Genomic DNA, 20364 nt, shown 5'->3' with positions numbered 1-20364 from the left:
GTATATTTGCCATTATAGAGGTTGGCTTCTATTATAGTGATGTGTGTTTATGTGTATGTCTGTGTATATCTGTGTATTGTGTGTTAAGCTAGACTTCAAATCACGATAAAGACTTATCTTTTAGAAATGTTTCCCCATCATTTAAACTAGCTTTAGTGTATAGAAAATGCTCAGTGGATGTTTGACGTTTGTATGATGTTATTTGGCCTCTCTTCCTTCCCTATAGCAGTAATCTTAATGTCAAAGAAGTATGGAAAGAAACATAGAAAGTGCATCTTGTGTTCCTTGTCCATGTTCTCTTCACATCCTTGTCTGTCTGCCCAAAGCCACCCTCTTCCATACATGCACCAAAGACATGTACCTGTCACCTGTCTTTAGGGTTCTGCCTGAAACCGTCTCCCTGTAAATTTTCTGGGTGCCATTCTAATGCCCTCCTAAATTCTCATTTGGGGAAGCCAAATGTTCCTAAGAACTTCTTTCTAGAAGTCTGCACCTAGAGAAATAATATGTCCATGGCTACAAGGAACCCAGGGTACTGCACTTGGTGTAATCTGTCTGTCACATTCATTCCCATAGTAACAGCTTCCACAGATATGAGCTAACCTCACCACCTTCCACTGCAAGTATAAATAAGCACACCATCCCCAAATTCACTGTGGAGCAGGTTATCTTGCTCACTGTTTTAGCTTTAGAGATACAAAACAACATCTCCCTTTGCTCTTCTATAAATTCCATCAGATAATTATCACTCAGCTCCAGAGTAAGAAGTAGGTAGAGGCTATTAATCACCCACCGTGTTGTTTTCTGCCCAGGGCTCAGGAATCCATTGGTGGGAATCTTATATCCTAACCCAGAGGAGTCTCAGGGATGGCAGTGCCCTTGGTGTGACCTTGAAGGCTGCCATCCTGGCTTTGTTAAGTTTTCTGCCAGTAAACAAAGAGGATGACTTTGCTCCGAAAGTGACACCTGTGACACTAGATTCCAGCAGAGGAAAGCAAAGCTTTCTTTGTTGATGTTTGGAAAGGCCGAAGTGTACAAAATCACAGCAGCTCAAAAGTGTTTTCAGCGACAAAATAACAAAGCTTTCCCAGATTGGCCCCATCTGCATCTTGATAGCTAACCTTTGGTCACCATCCCCTCACAACGAGCTAACACTGGCTTAGCTGGTGACAAATGGACCCCATTCTACAGGGGGTTGTTCAGCTGAAGTTCAGCACACACTTTAATTTCAAGATGTTAGTTGTTTACATTGATAAAATACAATAACAGTACCAGGAAACAAAAACAATTTCACTTTCTTGGAACTGAAGTGTTTTTTTTTTTCTCTCATCATGTAGCCTTCTAGTCCCTCTCTGTGTGCATATGAAATTTTTATATAGTTATAATTATTGCATCTTTATCATTTTAAATGCTCATCTTCACTTAAATTTTACCACAGTCATATTATGAGCCTTTTAATGACCACATAATGTCCCATCTAGTGCACTACCACAATTTATTTAGCCATTCCCTGTGACATTCACATGGCCTCCAATATTTCTCTGTTGTAAATGAGACTTGCATGGAATCTCCATGAATTTTCCTTTCATCTCATCTTTTAATTGTCTTTTTTTTATTATAATCTTTAAGTAGTTGTACAGAGGAGTTGCAGTTTATCAATACTGTGCATCTTGATCAGTGTCACCCACCTCTTCCAACCCATCCCTTCCCTCATTTTTATTTTGTCAGCCATGAGGCTTGAACTCAGGGCCTGATGCTGTCCCTGAGCTAGTGCTCTTCTACTTTGAGCCAAAGCTTCACTTCTGGGTTTTAGGTTGTTAATTGGAGATAAGAGTCTCACAGACTTTCCTCCCTGGGCTGTCTTCGAACTGTGATCCTCAGATCTCAGCCTCCTGAGTAGTTAGGATTACAAGTATGAGCCACCAGCACCTGGCTCACTTTCTTAATTTTGTAAGATATACATTCTTGATTATATTTCCCCCTTCTCCACTTTATTGTCCTGTCCCCTTCCCTTTGACTCTCTTTCACCCTTTTCAAGTACCTTTCTGATGTTCAATTTTGTTGAACTTTCACTTTGCCTTTCTAAGGAATTATACTATTTGAGTTCTCCCTTGACTCTTCCATATTGCAGTTAATTCATTTGGATACACTTTCATACCACTCAATATATTTACTTAATAGTCTGTAAGCTAATTCTAGCTTCCACATATGAGAAAAACATACAATTTTTGCCTTTCTGGGCCTGACTTACTTCGCTTAATATTTCCAAGTCTTTCTATTTCTTTACAAATGTCACAATATCATTCTTTCTAATAGATGAGTAAAATTCCATTGTGTATTTATACCACATATTCTTACCCATTCATCCACTGAGGGGCATCTGACTCCATACCTTACAGTGAATAGTGTTGCAATGAATATGGTTGTGCAGTGGCCCACTGTAACCTGGTTTATGGTCTTTTGGATAAATGTCCTGAAGTAGAATTGCTGGATCATAGGGTACTTCTGTGTTTCATTTTTCTGAGGAAACTCCATAGTGCTTTTTGTATTCCCATCAACAGTGTATTAGGGTCCTCTTTTGGCTGCATCTTTGCTAGCCTCTACAAGTGTTTGTTTTCTTCCTTTGGGTAAATTTCCAGGATTATGTTTGTGATGCCAAAGGACATGATCCTTGATGTTCTTCTGGGTTATACTGCCCTCTTGGATATTACACACCATCACCTCAACTCTGATCCAAGAGGTCAGACACACAAAGGTTTCTGTCTGAAGGAGACTGAGGTGTCTTTCAGCCATAACCACCTCTCCCATGGAAAGGGCTGAATATGTGCTATGATGGAGATTTCTAGACACTTCCTGGCAGGTATTTCTAGCTGAAAGCACCTATCTAGGTGGTAGCAGAAACCCTCTGCACAGTATGCCTCTGAGAGCCTGGGAATGCCTTGGCCTCACCCAGGTGATTTGCATTGCTCCATTCCAGGTGATTCAGACATTGATTATGAGGGCAAGCTGAGGACCAAATTCCTCTGGTCTTTCATTTATCAGCTACTAACTGCATATTAATGATACAATACTGAGTTAATATTTTGAGTGTATTTACTAAGCATTTGTTTTGTTTCTGGTCTTTTTGTTGTTGTCGTTGGTGGTTGTTGGTCATAGGGCTTGAACTCTGGATTTGGGTACTGTCCCTCAGCTCTTCAACTCAAGGCGAGCACTCTACCACTTGAGCCACAGCGCCATTTCTGGTTTTCTGAGTAGTTTATTGGAGATAAGAGTCTCATGGACTTTCGTGCCTGGGCTGGCTTTGAACCGTGATCCTCAGATCTCCGCCTCCTGAGTAGCTAGGATTACAGGTGTGAGCCACCGGCTCACAGCTTCTGGTCTGTTTTATTAACTTGCAGTTTTCATTGTGGGGGCAGAAAAGAACATGGTCAGTTTTGGAGCTTTGAGGTCAGATCTAAGGCAGAGTCCTATAATTTCCAGTTCTACCACTTTGACAAGCATCTTCCAATTAAGAAATGTGATCCACATTTTATAACCTAAAAATTCCTAGTAACTTCAATAAAACACAAACTAAAATAATTAGACAAAATTGATTCTAATAATATATTTCACTTATATCCAAATAGTATATTTATATATAATTAATACAACATTAATGCAGTCTTTTTACATGCTAAAACTTGAAATGAAGGGCATGTTTTATATCTGCAGTAGATTTCCATTCAGACTCACCACATTTTAAGTTCATGATAGAAAAATATATATTCCATTTCTATTTTTTACTAGGATGGGAATACAAATGCCGGGTCTATTCACTGGCGGTGGGGGTGGGGACTCCCAGGACACTGTAGGAATCAATAAATGTCAGGTTTTCCTCCCTCACCTTCCTGTAATCCATCCATCCATCCATCTATCCATCCTGTGTCAGTCAGGGCTCAATATTTGCCTCAAAATATAAATGAAATACAAAAATAAAATACTCCATAGTTTCATATAAAGTTTCCAGTTCCCCATCAGGATGACCTTTGGGTGAGCTTCTAAGGAAGGGCCCTTGGCTTGGCGGTCCTTTCCTTTGCTTTAGTTTCTACAGTACCCTGGGGAGGATTTTCAGTGACCATTTCATTTCCCCCCCCCCCCCGCTACAACTCTACATGAAAGAAGAAATAGTCTCACCATCCAACAAATAAGGCTGTTTAAAGTTCTTGCTCATATGGAGGATGCATTTTCTCACTGTTACTATATTGAAGATATGATCCAATAACATACTTTCTTTCACTTAGTATTATGTCAAAACAATCCCCCCCACATTGCTAGTCTTTATCATCTCATTCAATGACAATGTAATATTTCATCAAATTGATAGTCTCTAATTTACTTACCTATTCCCCTATTATTGGACACTGTTACTGTACTACAGATAATGCCATTATCTTTATAACCCATGGAGCAAAAGCTGACAAAGCAGATATAGACAGAGTGTGTCATGAATTATGCATAGGACCAGGTTACAAGAAATGTATTCTGTTTAATTTAGGGGCAGCAAATAGAGGTCCAGTGGAGCTTGTGAAGTAATGCTAACGTAAGGGGTAATTTTCCAAAGTATACAGTGGGACTTGACGAGGTTGGGGAGCATATTCGTTTTGTGTGTCTTCTGTAACAAAATCACAATGCACTGGTGGCTTAAAAACAAGAGGACAGTTGCAAACAGTAAATCCTCTTTTGTACCCCAGAACTCATTGCTGAGTATGAGATTTTGGTACATGTAAGAAAGAATATGCTTCCTACAATAGTTGGAAATGTGGAAGTTCATTAACTCACACAGGTTGGCTCTGAGAATAAAGTTGATGTAAAAGCTAAAAAGCAACAGCTACAACAACAAACACAAGAGGAATGATTGATTCTTTTAGTATTTTAGAGGTTAGAAGGCTCAAATCAAAGTGTCAGGAGACCTTGTTTCTTCTAGAGGCTGTGAGGGAGAGTCTGTGCCCAACTTTCTTCTCAGGTATTCCTTTGTGAATGGACGGATCACTCAATCTCTGCCTTCATCTTCACATCACCTCCTGCTTGGTGTGTCTTCTCTTTGTGTATTAGGACCTTCGTCATTGAATTCAGGGCCTACTCTGTTCTGGGATTGTCTCGAGTTAAACTTCTTCACTTGATTATCTCTGTCTAGATCCTGTATCCAAATAAAGCCATTGCCGCAGGCTCTAGCTGGAAAAACCTAGCTGGAGGTCAACATTGAACCCACTTCAGGAAAATAAAATGTTTAGATTCAGGAAGGCAACTATTTTTTTTTTCCCACAGCCTTGTTTTATAGACATGTGAACCAAGAATCTGCTTGTCTTTACTCAACATAATATACTGTCAACTCACCTTATTTTGTACATTGCTGAGTTCAGATAATTCAGGGAGGCTCCAAATTGATCCTAAATTAGCGTCAGTGGTGTTCAAATCATCCTGTGATCAGATGAGCATGTTTCTACCTTTAATTTTGTGAAAATACAATCTGCCCCTGAAAAAGCAAACAATACCCCAAGAGTAAGGCGATAAAATGAAAATATGAGATTTGTTTGAAAGTATGCTTATGTGTATCGGAAGTTGTGCAGTGGTATGGGAAGAAAAATACAGTGAGTGTAGGGACACAACTTGGTTTTTTATTTCTTGGTATTGTTTTTAACGTATTTTAAATGTACTATGTGATATTTTTTTGTTTCTTTTGCATGTTCTTTCCCCACAGTATAACCCCTGTTTCACCATATAGGATGTCTGTGCCCTACATCTTGTATATACATTTTTCTAATTTGGGGAGGGGAAGGGAAATAACAAAATGCTGAAATAAGGATACAGGTTAACCCATTGTAACAATGAGATGTACAAGACACTATGTTGAAAATAAACTTTACAACTTGGGAGAGGGAAGGGGGAGTTGGGGAGGTGAGGAGGGAAGGGATGGTAGGGGAAAAACAAAGGGGAGGAGGTAACAATGCTCAATAGGAAATGTACTCATTACCTTACTCATGTAACTGTAACCCCTCTGTATACTATTTTTACAATAAAAAAATTTAAAAATTTTTAAAAATGCAATGCGCATGAGCAGAGAACAGTGCTGAAGCCTGTGCCTCGCAAGCATGTGCAGGTTCCTCTCAGTGGTGGTCTCCTGGGAACCTGACACTTGCTGATACCAAAAAGTCTTTTGTGTTGAGAATGGGTTTCCCTATCAATGTACACACATCTCATGTGTGTTCATTTTACTTAATGATGTAGATTAGTAATGATTCACCACTGCAAATCCTAAATAATAGTGAAGACATCTTTGTGCATACATCACTACCACTGTACATTTTATCCAAGAAACTGGCTCATTATCCTAACCCTGTTGGCCATATAATGTCTTTTGTACACACAATTAAAATAAGTTTTGCATGTATCCGCATGTGGATGAACATACATAGGTCTACATGACAGACCCTATGCCAGCATTTTAATGCTGTTTTTCAAATTATGTCAAAAAACTGAAGTTACGATCATTGTACTCTTGTTCACCCAGTATGTGAGAGGTTAAATGAATTACTCAAAATACTGTAGTGCAAAGAAGAGCTGGGATCTGAACCCAGTCCTCACCCACTTAACTACTAGATCTGTGTCATTATCCTTTACTCTTTGACTTTGTGTCCTAGAACATGCTTTCTTGACACTGAAATAGGAGCATTCTTTTCCATATGAGGACTCTGTACTATTGTCTATTGGTCCATTTGTCCATTATTATCACACAATTTTGATTTCTATAATTTTATGGCATATTACCAATAGTTGAAAGACCCATCTACTCCCCTTTCTCTTAACCAAAAACATTTTGGATCTTGTCATATATTTATTTTTTCCAGGTAAGTGTGAGAGAATTTTGTGAAGTTACAGTAGAAATCCTATTGGATTTATATCGTGCCTGCAGTAAATTTATGAATTAATTTAGGAAGAATTGATACCTTTACAAAATTGAATTTCTTATGAGTCCATAAAATCTTTTATATTTCTGAATAGAATTTCATAGTTTTATTAGCATAGGTATTTTACATTTCTAGTTAAGTCTGTTCCTCGATTTTTTTTTCATGGTGACCGTTTTGGATAAGATTTTTCACATATTCCATTTTAAACCGGTCATTATTTCCGTGACATTTTCTGTTTATTATGCAATGTGAAGATATTGGCTTTTATATTAATTTTTATAACTCGCCACATTACTAAATTCTTTCATTTCTTTTCTAATATGTTTTTCAGTTGATTCCCAAGGCTGACTTGCAAACAATAGCCAATTTTATTTCCTTTTTTTAAACAATAAGCTTGCCTTTTCTTTCAACCTCTGGTTTAATTGCTTTGGCAATTATGTCTGGGATAGAGGACATCTGCTCTTGTCCTGTACCTAATGGTAATGCTTGGATTCTTTCAACATGAAGCAAGAAGGAAGATTTGAATGTGAGATAGCTTTTCCTTTTATCATGTTAAAAACTACTCATTTATTTCCATTTTGCCAAGTCTTTTCTTTTTCTTTTTTTTAATCAGGAATGGGTGTTGTATTTCTGTAAAAGCTTTTTCGGTATCTTACTGGTATTCATCCAGTAAATGCTTATTAAAAGAGTGAGCAGTGAGCAGAAGTCTCTACCCACATGGAGGCTGGGGTTGTTGAGATGGTAGGGAGGTAAAATTTCAAAGGAGATACTCTGTCCCAGAAGGCCTTGTCCCAGAGGAGCTGCACAGAGTGAAGGCCTCCAAGCAAGGATGAGACTTGAGGTCTGGGAAATAGATGAAACACGAAGACCAGAAACGATCAGCTGATTTTCTCTTCAACTGTCTAACATGATGAAGAATGAATGCAAATTTCTGATACTGAAACATCTTGCTGGTCCAAAACAATATCTCATCTCATCACTATGTAGGATTAATTCTGTTTGGGATGGTCAGTACAATAATATTTAATTTACATTTTTTAAATTGTTGCTCTTGGCTTCTCAGTCAGGGTCGCACTCTGTAGCAAGGCTGGCCTCAAACTCCCATCCTCCCACCTCAGTCTCCTGAATGCAGGATTACAAGTGTGAACCACAACACTAGGCTTTAATTTAGTCTTTTCACCTTCATGCTCATAAATAAGCTTGGCCAAAGATTCACTGAGCCGGTCTTTGTAATGCCTTACTTAATCAGAATTGTTGTTGTTGGGTTGTTGTTTTTTTTTTTTTTTTTGGTCTTTTTAAAGGATTCCTAAAAGAAGACTTAATTTTCTAAGTACCATTTCACTGAAGTAGGGATAATTTTTTCCCTCCCTTCCTTCCTCCGTCCCTCCCTCCCTTCCTTCCTTCCTTCCTTCATCTGTCTTTTCCTCTTTTCTCTTCCTTCCTTTTCTCCCTCCTTACCTCCCTTTTTCCCATCCCTCCTTCTCCCCTCCCCTCCCTTCTCCCCCTCCCTTTATCTCTTTCCTTCCTTCTTTCCCTCTATCCCTCCCTCCTTCTCTCCTTCCTTCCTTCTTTCATTCCATCCATCTGTCCTTCATTCCTTGGATCCTTGAATCTGAGGGCTTTGTGCTTGTTAAGCAAATGTTCCACTACTTGTATCTTAAACACCGGACAGTTCTTCCAGGTGTCCTAGTGCTTTGAGAGGAGCTCAAGACATGTGGATGCTCTTACGTATATTACTTCATTTCACAATGATTGATATATTTATGCTTTGCATATGCTTTCAGGCAAGTGTGTCAGCTTGTGATTTCTTGGAAATTCACTCAGACTTTTAAATAGAGTAGTGATAAGGTTGGGTAAATGTATTGTGCCTTTTAAAAATTTTATCTTTGTTACTGATTATTAGCCTTCTCATAAATTTCTATTATTTTTTAAATTTATACTAATACATAATAGAATTTATCACTTTAGGGGGACAGTTTAATAAATTTTGACAAATGTATACAGTTGCACAGATTCTATCACAGTCAAGAGAAAGAATATTTCTAGAAGCCCCAAATTCCCCACATGCCCTTTTGCAATTGATTCTTCTTTCTTCCCAGAGCCTACAAACCATATAGTTTATTCCTTCTCGGATGTCATATTAAGAGAATCCCCCTGAATGCAGCTTTGTAATCTAATTCCTTTTATGGAGCATAGTGCTCTCACGAATTATCCATGTTATTGCATGCATAAGTAGGTTATTCTTATGTGCTGAGTATTATTCCAGTATATGAATATCTCACTTATCATTTCATGGGTAGAATTTAGGTTGCCACTACTTTTGTTTACTAGGAACAAGACAGCTATGAATATTATTTGTGTTCAAGTCTTTGATAGAGATCTATTTTATTTCTCTCTGAGTGGTACATATGATAGAGTTTTCTGGATCGTAGGCAAAGTAAATGTTTAATTTTATGTGAATCTGCCAGAAAAATTGCTCAAGTGTCTGGTGGTACCGTGGTTAGGGTTCTGAATTCAATCTCTAATAATGAAGATTAAAAGGATAGTAGAGAGAGAAAGAGAAGACCATTTTATTTCTGTTGATTTCACTAGTTGTTAGTTCCTCGATGCTATTATCTAAGTGGAAATACATTTGATTGTTGACAAATACAATCTTAAATATATTTTTTGCACACACCTGGCACTCTACTACATGAACCATGCCTTCAGTTCTTTAAATGTATCTTTTAACCTCATTTGTAACTTTTTGTTCATTCCTCTTTTTGCTTGCCTCAGAAGTTTTCGTGTTTCTTTTCTTTCATCAAAATTATGACTTAAATAATTTATCTTTATCCTTTCCATATGTGATGAAATATGCAATTTTGGCAGCATTTCTTAAGTTTATATGTGAATCACAATAGTTACTCGGTATTTATTTCCTTTCCTAAATGTATTATGTGGTAGTCAGCAGAACAAAGTAGGTGGTGCTTCTAAATTAAACAAATTTTCTTTTAACCCAAGTGGAGGTACTATGACAGTGGCTATAGACAAGAGGTAAAAAATATATTGTCATAGTTCAAAATTTTTGCTCATAAAAATAAAGAAAAGGCTAGATTTGGCCCAAGGAACAAGCTCTGTTCTGAAGGCTAAAAAAAACACTCAAGTTTGCATTGTTTTAGTTCTCTTCGTTATACTTTAACACATTTTCTCTGAAGCTAAATCAGAAATGAAAATAAAACACAGCCCAGAAATGAAAATAAAACAGCCCAGTATATTTGAAGGTGCTTCACTGCTCAAATATGAGCCTCCCTCAAAAAAAAAGTAACTTCTAATAACCTATTGGCACATTTGCAAAAAAAAATTAATACATCAGCTGTGCGCTGATGGCTCACACCTATAACCCCAGCTATTCAGAAGGTTGGCTCAAAGCCAGCCAGAGTAAGAAAATCCATGAGACTCTTAGCTCCCATTAATCACAGAAAAGGCTGGAAGTGACCCTGTGGCTCAAATGATAGAGCGCTAACCTTCAGCAAAAGAAACTCAGTCACAGCACCCAGGCCCATTAGAGTTCAAGTCCCAGGACCGGAAAAAAAAAATTAATACATCAGTCTGTACAAATATCCAAGGTGGGATTATTCTGGATTTTTCTGTAACTTGTTGATTGTAATGTAATAAGTCAATTTCAAGAACACAAGTGCTGAGACTGAATGTATCTGTCTGTGCTCTCATCTGAATGTACCCCTCCCCCATGGATATGATGAAACCTAATTGGTTGCTGTGATGGTTATGAGGTGAGATCTTCAGAGTATTATGAGGATGGAGAGGATGGAGACCTTATGACTGGGATTATAAAAGAGGTGTGGGGGAGCCATTGCCCATTACTCCTACTGAGGGCAAACAAGAAGAGCTAGCATGGAAGCACCAAGTAGACCACTTTAGACACAGAACCCATCTGGCTGCCCCTTGATCTTCCTCAGCCTCCATACTGTAAGGAATTGCATTTTTGCTATCTTTATAAACCACCCAGATTCAAGTCATCTGTTTTAGCAGCAGGATGGACAAAGGTGGTCAACATAGATCATTTTTTTTCCCTTTTAATCACATTATTCAAATACAAGAAAGATTGTTCTGCATTATTTTTAATTCTGTGGTCATTCAGTGTATAGGCAGTAATTATTTTCTCATAATAAATGAAAGATTCAAGATATGTTTAACAAAAAATCTGAAGCTTCCTATGGAAAGAGAAAGTCAGTTATTTTAGAGATTATTTTTCTTATGCCTTGGATTTCCTAGTTTTGTTGCTAGCAGAATAGTTCTTTTTCTTTATCAACTAAGTATCACTTTACATATTAATAAAAAATTTTCAAATATATTAAAATATATTTATGTGTTTCACTGGATAAAACTTCCACTTTAGCCACGTACTATACATTCATATAAATACTCATTCTATTCTGGAATTTCTGTTCTGTTCTACTAAATTATTATTTGTTTCTGGACCAGAGATATGCTGTATTATTTATTGGGACTTTATACTAATTCTAACAAAGAGAAATGATGCCTCTTACTACTTCTAGTTTGCTGAGGCATGCAGTCTTCCACATATAAAATAGCTGGGTAATTCACTTTATGAATTAAAAACATAAAGATTCTGAATGAAGTTGGATTTCTTTGAGTGCACTGGTTTCAGAAATAATGACCTATTTACACTCTTGAGCTTTCTCATTTATATACATGCTGTTTCTTTCATTTGCTTAGTACATGCTTTTATATTTTTCAATAAAGTTAATTATTTGCATATATGCATATCTCTCTCTATACACACACATACATTCATCTCACTCTTAACAAGTGTTTTCTTTTTATTCTCATATTATTTTAGTCTGTTATAAATGAGTTTTTCTTATCTCTGATCATTGGTATTGATTTTTCTGTATTTAAATTGCGTCTAGTCAAAGGGACAACCTCTAGACAAATTCCAGGACTTTTTGAGAACTCTCCCAAATTTTTTAAGTTTTCAGTCACATCATTTGCAGGAAGATTTATTTCCCTCCGAGTCCTATTTCAGTATTTTTGAGTATTTCATTTCTTGACTAAGAGAATCAGCTTAATCCACCAACACAATATTAAGTACACGTGGCAATGGCTGACATGCCTGACTTGTTCATGATTTTAAAGGACAAGGCTTTCACAATTTATCCTGTTACATGAGGTTTAATGAAGATTTTATCAAGTCTTCATTATATTGAAGTAGCACCCATCAACTCCTATTTTAGTTAAAGTTTTCATTAGCAATGTCTGCTGGGTTTTATCAAATGTATCAGGACTTATGCATCAATGACATTTTACTCTGTGACAAATATCAGGAAATCTTATCTCAAAATAGCTTAAAGCAAAGAGTGAGTGTGTTAAGCCAGGCACCAGTGGCTTCTATCTGTAATCCTAGCTACTCAGGAGACTGAAAGATGGCGGTTCAAAGCCAGCCCAAGCAGGAAAGCCCATGAGACTTTTTATCCAATTAACCCATCAAAAATCCAGAAGTGGTGCTGTGGCTCAAGTGGTAGAGTGCTAGCCTTGAGCAAAAAAAGCTCAAGGACACTGCCCAGTCTCTGAAGTCAAGCCCTGTGACCTGCAGAAAAAGAAAAAAAGAGAAGAGAGTGAAGGTGTCGACTTTCATAGCTGAGAATGCAATCATGGGGACAACAAGGACTCCATGTGCTGTGCAGATCTTGTAACTCTGCCAGACTCTCCCACTGTGGCTGCTCCATGGGCTGTAGGAACACTAAAACAGGCTTTTAGCTTCCAACCAAATGGTTGGGAAGAGTCCAGTGAAGTTCCTGGGACTTCAAGAAACCATCTTACTCGACCTCACAGACTTTAATGGAGTCATAGTTCCCTGCTGACTCAGAGATCCCTAACCAGGGGATTGTGAAGTGCTAGTTGGCTCAGAGGTAGGTGGCAAGCTCTACCCCTAAGCTGTGTAGAGTTCTACCACATGTACATCTGCTGAGGAAAGGGGGGCAGGTGGATCCCCAGAGGAAAGTATTGGCATCCGTTCCCAGACTAAGGGAAAAGAGCTGCTGGGTGGCAGAATACCAGATGCCACTTCAGCATCTATTGATTCTACCATATGGCTTTCTCCATCAATTCCTGGTGGTAATATGTTGCCTTGATGTATTTGCTGATGATGAGCCATCCTTGGACTAATCATTGCCTCGTCACGGTTTATCCTTTTGATACACTGATTGATTCCATTTGTTTAAAACTTTCCATCTGTTTCATAAGCAAAACTGGTCTCTTGTTTTATTTTTTTGTATTAATTCTGTTATGTTTTGGCAGTTGTGTTTGAAACAAACTTCCTTTTTAGACTCACTGAAATAATTTAAATAATTAGAATTACTTCTTTTCAAGGGTATACTTTTAAAAAATCAGCTAGAAAAAAATAGGACCCTAAGCCCATGGAATTGCTTTTTTTTTGGGGGGGGGTCCGGTCATGGGACCTGAACTCTGGGCCTGGACGCTCTTCAGCTCAAGGCTAGTGCTCTACCACTTGAGCCACAGCACCACTTCCGGCTTTTTTTCGTTATGTGGTGCTGGGGAATCGAACCCAGGGCATCATGCGTGCAAGGCAAGTGCTCTACCACTGAGCCACCTTCCCAGCCCTGCTTTTTTTGTTGTTGTTGTTAGTCATGGGGCTTGAACTCTGGGCCTAGGCATTGTCCTTGAGCTCTTTTGCTTAAGGTTAGCGTTCTATACTTTGAGCCACCATGCCACTTTTAGTTTCCTGGTGATTAATTGGATATAGAAGTCTCATGGGCTTTCTTGCTTGGGCTGGTGAACCGCAATCCTCAGATCTCTCAGTCTCCTAAGTAGTTAGGATTATAGGCATGAACCACTGGCACCTAGCCAATTGGGCTTTCTAAATATAAAAATACTCAAATAGAACTCTTAAGCAATTTTATGGTTGAATTTTACTTTTTTTTCAATCTTAGAAAAATGATTTGTCTCCAGGTTTTCGAGCTGTTGCTGTGGAGTTATAGATAAGAATCTAGTTAGAATTATGAATACATTTAATCTGTTTGCTGTTTGTGTTACATTGCCTTTCTCTTTCTAATATTTTACATCATTCTCTCTTTATCATTGTTTGTCTCACTGATGATGCATATGTTTTCCAAAGGCCAACCTTGCGCTTTATTTACATACAAATGTTTCTTTCCTATGTCATTATTTTCAATTCTTATATTGCCCTCACTGTATCTGTTTCTTTCTTTCTTTCTTTACTATTAGTCTTGGGCATGAACTCTGGGCCTGGGCCCTATCCCTCAGCTCTTCAGCTCAAGGCAAGTGCTCTACCACCTGAGCCACAGTGCCACTTTGGGTTTTCTGGTGGTAATTGGAGATAAGTGTCTCACAGACTTTCCTGCCAGGGCTGGCTTTGAACTACCATCTTCAGATCTCAGCCTCCTGAGTAGAGAGAGAGAGGAAGAGAAGAAAAGGGAAGGGGAGAGGGAGAAGAGAGGGAGAGAGAGGGAAAAGGACAGGTGGCATGAGCCACCAGCGTCCGGCTTGTCCTTATTTTGTTACTTTTTACTTGGGTCGCCTTTCTCAGTGTGGCTTCAGCTGCTTCCTCTTTTGTCATACAATAGCTCTCTTCTTTCTCTTCATTATGTTTTACATAGGTTGAAGTTTCCATTTGGACCATCTTTCTGATCTAGGGTCTTTGTCTTTAGGGTAAAGTCTAAAGTTTGTTCACTTCCACAAAAGTAAGATGTCCATTTTAATTTGATTCTGTTACTATGAACAATGTGACTTATAAAATCACTCCCTTAAGAGCCAGGTGCCTGTGACTCACACCTGTAATTGTCGCTACTCAAGAGTCTGAAATCTGACAATCCCAGTTAAAAGCTAGCCTAGGCAGGAAAGTTGGTGAGACTTTTACCTCTAATTAACCACCAAAAATTAAAAGTGGAGGTATAGCTTAAGTGGTAGAGTATCAGTCTTGAGCAAAAAAGCTAAAGGACAGTTTCCAAGTCCTATGTTCAAACCCTAGTACATACACTTTCTGTCTCTCTGTCTCTGTTTTTCTCTGATTCTCTCTCTCTGTCTCTCATGTACATGTGCACATGCGCACGCACACACACACAGAATTCATTATGATTTTCTTGTTAGCCAAATTATGATCAATTATGTATATCTGTCTCAAAACCTTAAGAAGAGTGCTATTCATTGTACTTTGGGTTTTCTACGTCCACAGAGTGCTGCTTCATGCCAATATTTCCCTTTTTCTGTGTATATCTTTGTGTATATACTTATTTTTTATCTTTTCAAATGACAAAGATTTACATTAGTGCCTTGCTGAAGAACAATTAAAACATCACATTTAGCTGTGCTTATCAAATTCTCTTTATGTTAGTCAGTTTTGGCTTCTGGGATGTTCATAGCTCATATACAATATTTTTCAAGGTATCAATTTCAAATATTCTATTTATTAGTCCTTTTCACTTGAAATTTTCTTGTTGCTTATGATCTTTCACATCAATGTGATGTTAAGACTAGGAGAATTCTTATGCACAACATAGATTAGTCTACTGTTTTTACTAACAGTGATGAGAAAGCCAAGAAAGAAAAGTCTTGCCTGAAGTCATGAAAAGTGAATTTGGTGAATTTGGTTTCTCTCCTCCATACCATATCCTCCACTACCCTGTATGCAAACTGGGAATTAGAGGAGTATTTGGTTTGATACAGGCCCATCATGGAAGTGATGACATAAAAGAGAGAATTTCCAGCTAGAAATTCTCACTAATTCTAGGTTCTCGGGAGGCTGAGATCGGAGGATCATTGCTCAAAACCAACCTGAGCAGAAAAGTCCATGAGATTCTTATCTCCAGTTAATCACCAAAAATACCAGAAGTAGAGCTATGGCTCAAATGGTGGAATGCTAGCCTGAGGAAAATAGCTCAGGGATAGCACTCATGAGTTCAAGCCCCAGCATGAGAGGTGGGGGAAGGGAGAGCAGAAGGAGGAAGTGGGGGGAGAGGAAGGGAGAAGGGGAGCGAGAAAGAGGAGGAGAAGGAAAGGGAAGGGGAGAGAGGGGGGAGGGACAGGCAGAGGAGAGAAAGAGAGAGAGGTTCCTCTTCCTCGTGGATTGATGGTTGAATAAATCTTGGTTGTGGGGTAGAATGGCGGTGAGACCATCATTCAGCTATTCTAGAACCCAGGTTTCTTTCTGCTTGGTATCCTTGCCATACCTTGGACCATTTGATTTCTCTGCAGGACCTGGCAGGCAGACAAAGGAGGGAGAGAGAGAGAGTGGGGGGGAGACACAATAGAGAGAGAGAGAGAGAGAGAGAGAGAGAGAGAGAGAGAGAGATTCCTTGTGATGTCTTCTTAACCAAGCCAGCAATGATATCATAATTTCCGCATACATTCTACAGGCCAGAACTCTGGCCCATTGGCTAAGTACAGAGCTCTGTCTAGCCACATGCTCAGGAGAAGAGATATGCCCACTGAATATCTTGCCAGCCTCTGGCCTGTGCTGTCCTCAAATGGAGAATAGCACTGAATTCGGATGTGGAGTGAGAACAGCCGAACTCAGAGATCCTATTAGAGTGGAGGATGAACTTCCAAAGTGACTTTGGAGAAGTAGAGCTTTCGTTAGGAAATGGGTAAATGTACAGAGACCCTGGAGGGGTGAGGAGGTGAAGTGCTACTCAATGGGTATCAAAGAGCCCAGTGTTACCCCAGCTATAAGAGGATAAGATAATGGGATAGCTCTCTACACCAGTGAGGGGTAAAAATATGTCACCTGTACTGACCTGGCTACACCAGAGGGCTGAACATGTCTGTCCTGAGCTGCAGGTAGTGTCAGAAAAGGAGTGGAAGAGAGAGAGCTAAGACCAGTCAGTCTTTGTTCCCAGGCATTTTCCTACAGGAGTTTTGTGACACTGGACAGAATATCCATTGCTGGTATTCCCAGGTAGAACTTACATTTGCCAATTGACAAGGTCCACTGAGACTCAAAAGTCTTCAGGACAGAAAGAAATTCATTTCTCTAATATCAAATTTTAACCCTGAAGTCGTTTTTTTAATCCCACATGTCCTGAAAGGCTCCTATCAAAGGTATACCCTAGATGTTGCAAGTAAAAGCAGCTGCAAAGCACTCGAGTTGCAAAGCTCAAGTGTGTCTCTGTGACACACCCACACAGGTCCGTCCTGGGTTGGGAGTCAGCACTTGTGCCCCCAAGCCTCACCACTGGGATAATCTTTGTAATTGTGGTGGAAAAAAATAGCTAAACTCTGGAAACAACAAGAAATAGAGAAACTGTTGAGGTAAATCATGTACTTGCACATGATAGAATATTAGTAGAGCTAGTTAAAACGTTTGTGAGGAAGTTTAATAATGAAGAGTAAAAGTTCATGTAATAAAATAAGGGCTAAAAACTATGTATCCAAAAAGAAAAAGAGTGGGGGGGGGGGAAGGGAGAGAATAGGTGAGAGGGGTTTGGAGCCTATAAAAATGTGTAGTCTTCTTCCTGGGCAATCAGACTAAATCTTCTACTCTCTCCTAAGCTCAGTACCATGTGCATTGAATAATGAAAAAAGAGTTGTGTCAAATTAACTGTTCTTGGAGAATAAGGTGTCACAGTCATCCATGTAATACATACATCTTCAATATGTGGACACACAAAAACACTTGGATGTGTACACACACACAGACATGCACAAACACACACAGACACACGCACACACACACACACACACACACACACACACACACACACACACACACATCCCAGAGTCTTCTTGGAAAAGCTAAGACACAGGTAATATGAGTAATAGCGAATGTTCAGCCAATGCTGGAAGTTAGTGAGATTGCATGCTTCATAACACACACTGTGTTTCATTATCCCATTTGCTTTACTAGAAAACAGATTTATTAGTCTCCTTTTCTCTTGTGTCCCCAAACCCTACTTTTCCCCTTACAGTTGCCACATCTTTTTGGATATAGGTTCACTGGGTCAAATTTAATCCCATTCCAAATTGGCTCAATACTGGTCTAGGGCTGATCTTTCCCTTCTCCCCCTCTCTTTCTCTTTCTCTCTCTTTCTGTCATTTTCTCAATCACTCTCACTCTCTCTTGCTCTCTCTCACTCTGTTGTCCTGTGTGCATGTGTGAGTGTGTGAATAATGTTCTATCTTCCAAGAGCAAGCAGGACATTTTTCCGAGAGTGAGCATGTGCTTTTTTTTTGCATTTTTCACAAATATGTTGGTCGCATACTCAACTCCTGTCTCTTGAGCCCAATTATCTGAAAATAGACCCTCATCTGTTTTAGCCCAGTCTTGGTTGGTTGCAAATAACAGAAAGCAACTCCACCTGGCTTAATCAAGAGAGGAAGGTTTTCTGGAAAGGTACAAGGATAACTCACAAATCACAAGTCAGGCAGGCTTTGGGGATCCAAAACTCACATTAAAAAAAACCAGAGGCAATGATGGATTGTTTCTCTTTTTTCTCTCTTCCCTCTCCCTCACCTACCCTCCCACACCTGCAGCCCAACACCTGTCATTTCTGCAAACCTGCATCATTCTGTCTATTCCATCTACTATCATCTTCCTCTGTCCTACAACCCCACTCCACCCCATTCTAGCCATCATAACAATTCTTTGCCTGTTTAGAATCAGAGGAACCCAAACTCATATTCTCAGGACAACAAGGATCTGAATATTCCAGGATAGGAAAGTATTTACCAGTTCTGACAAATAGAGTGGAACATCAACCCTTTGAAAGGAAAACACTCCCACTATCAAGAAGAGCACTTAAGAAATACTGTTAAGTATGATCCTGAAAAGAAACAGGGATGGTAAGAGTGAGTTCTAATGGCTCGTGATTTGTTCTAGGGATCCACCTCCACTGCCTAGAGAACCAGCTGACAGCAGCAGCAGTTGATGCCTGGGGCCTGAACTCAGTTGTCTGGAAATCAGTGCTGGGCTCCTCTTTGATGACATGTTTTTCTTAAGAGAGCACCCCTGACCCCCTTGCTAGATGACAGAGCAGGGTTTGGAGAGAGCAATGACAAATCTAAGTTCACATCTTCAGAGATGGTGTTTGGTCTAGTGGGACCCTCAGTCTAGTTTTTCCTTTTGCCAGTGTCCCATCTACTGTCCTTGAATTAGCTGTGTGTGCACATGTGTACATGTGGTCATTTGTGCATGTGTGTATGTGCCTCTGTGTGTGTGTGTGTGTGTGTGTGTGTGTGTGTGTGTGTGTGTGTGTGTTTCATCATTGGCAGAATAGTGGTTACAAAATAATACTTGCATTTTCTTTTAGGCTGATAAGCTTGTTATCACAGTAAGATGGATTAGTTGTAAACATTTTGAAAACTACAGAATACTCTAAAATATTATTTTTATCATTTTTATCACTTCTCCTAGCTTACCACCCCCATGCCAAGATTTACATTAAAGTGTTGGCTTGATACACCACAACACTCATGCATATTGTTTTGTTGGGGAATATTTGAGAGGATGGCAGACAGAGCAAGTGAAAAGATGACTAGATCGATAAAAGTTTCTGAGAAATTAAACCTGGGATGCATTAAGATGTCAACCTGGATAGCATTTTTAAATAGAGATTGTTTCTTTAAAGCATCATGACGTTCGTACTTGAGTTGTTCCAAGTACAAGTTAAGTAGATAGTTATTCTATCCACTTAGTAAAATGGAATCAACCTATCTCCTTTGCCAAGCTACACCTGTATGCCTCTCCTGGTAAAAACATAGATCCTACATTCCCAAGCCAGAAATCAGGGTGGGATGGGGTGGGGGGCATCGTGGACTTCACCTCCTTCCTCACACCACACATCTTACCTGGCTACCAAATATTCCTTCCCTTTCCACGAATACAGCTTTGTCTGTTGAAGTCCCAGTTAAATCTTGCCCCAGCTAGGGGAATATCCCACCCTGTCTTGTTGTTGGCCTTTCATTGATCCTTAAGCTTGCTGTCTTAACTTCCTAAGATGTACATTCAGTCCTGTCGCTTCACCTGCTGGAAAGGCTCAGAAGTTCCGTTCCCTAAAGCCCAAGCACGTAGCAGAACTCACAAGTCCCTTTCCTTTCTTCCCTTTCATACCTGAGTCCTTCAGCGTGCTTGGTACACCCTTAACAACCCTGAGCTTCCAGTTCTGGCCTTTGGGGGAAAAAACAAAAACAAAAAGAACACGTCCTCTGCAAGGATATTCTTTTAGGCCCTCTCTCTTCCCTGCTCAGTGACCCTTATCTGGCAATTCATGGCTTCTGGGTGGTGCCTTTTATGAGACAAACAGAGAGTGATCCTCTTTCCTTACCCTGAGCTCCCTGTTTTGCAAGTACCTTTATGCTACCCTTCTCACAAACATGGAAATGATGGAAAATCATCCCCTCTCTAGGTTGTACTTCCTGAGGGCAG

General features: G+C 39.3%; 1 protein-coding gene and 1 pseudogene across 12 annotated transcripts in view; both read left to right on the top strand.

The window, feature by feature from the left end:
• The window catches only part of Ptprt (protein tyrosine phosphatase receptor type T), a 992204-nt gene that overhangs the window by 675966 nt on the left and 295874 nt on the right, over window positions 1-20364 (top strand). The gene's annotated exons all lie outside the window — the stretch shown is intronic.
• Window positions 4669-4777, top strand: LOC138805365 (small nucleolar RNA SNORA40; annotated as a pseudogene).

This window comes from Dipodomys merriami, unplaced genomic scaffold, assembly GCF_024711535.1.
Source record: "Dipodomys merriami isolate MVZ:Mamm:240054 unplaced genomic scaffold, mDipMer1.0.p SCAF_39, whole genome shotgun sequence".
NCBI classification, from domain to species: Eukaryota; Metazoa; Chordata; class Mammalia; order Rodentia; family Heteromyidae; genus Dipodomys; species Dipodomys merriami.
Note: the sequence above shows the minus strand (reverse complement) of the source record. Positions and strands in the feature narration are given on the sequence as shown.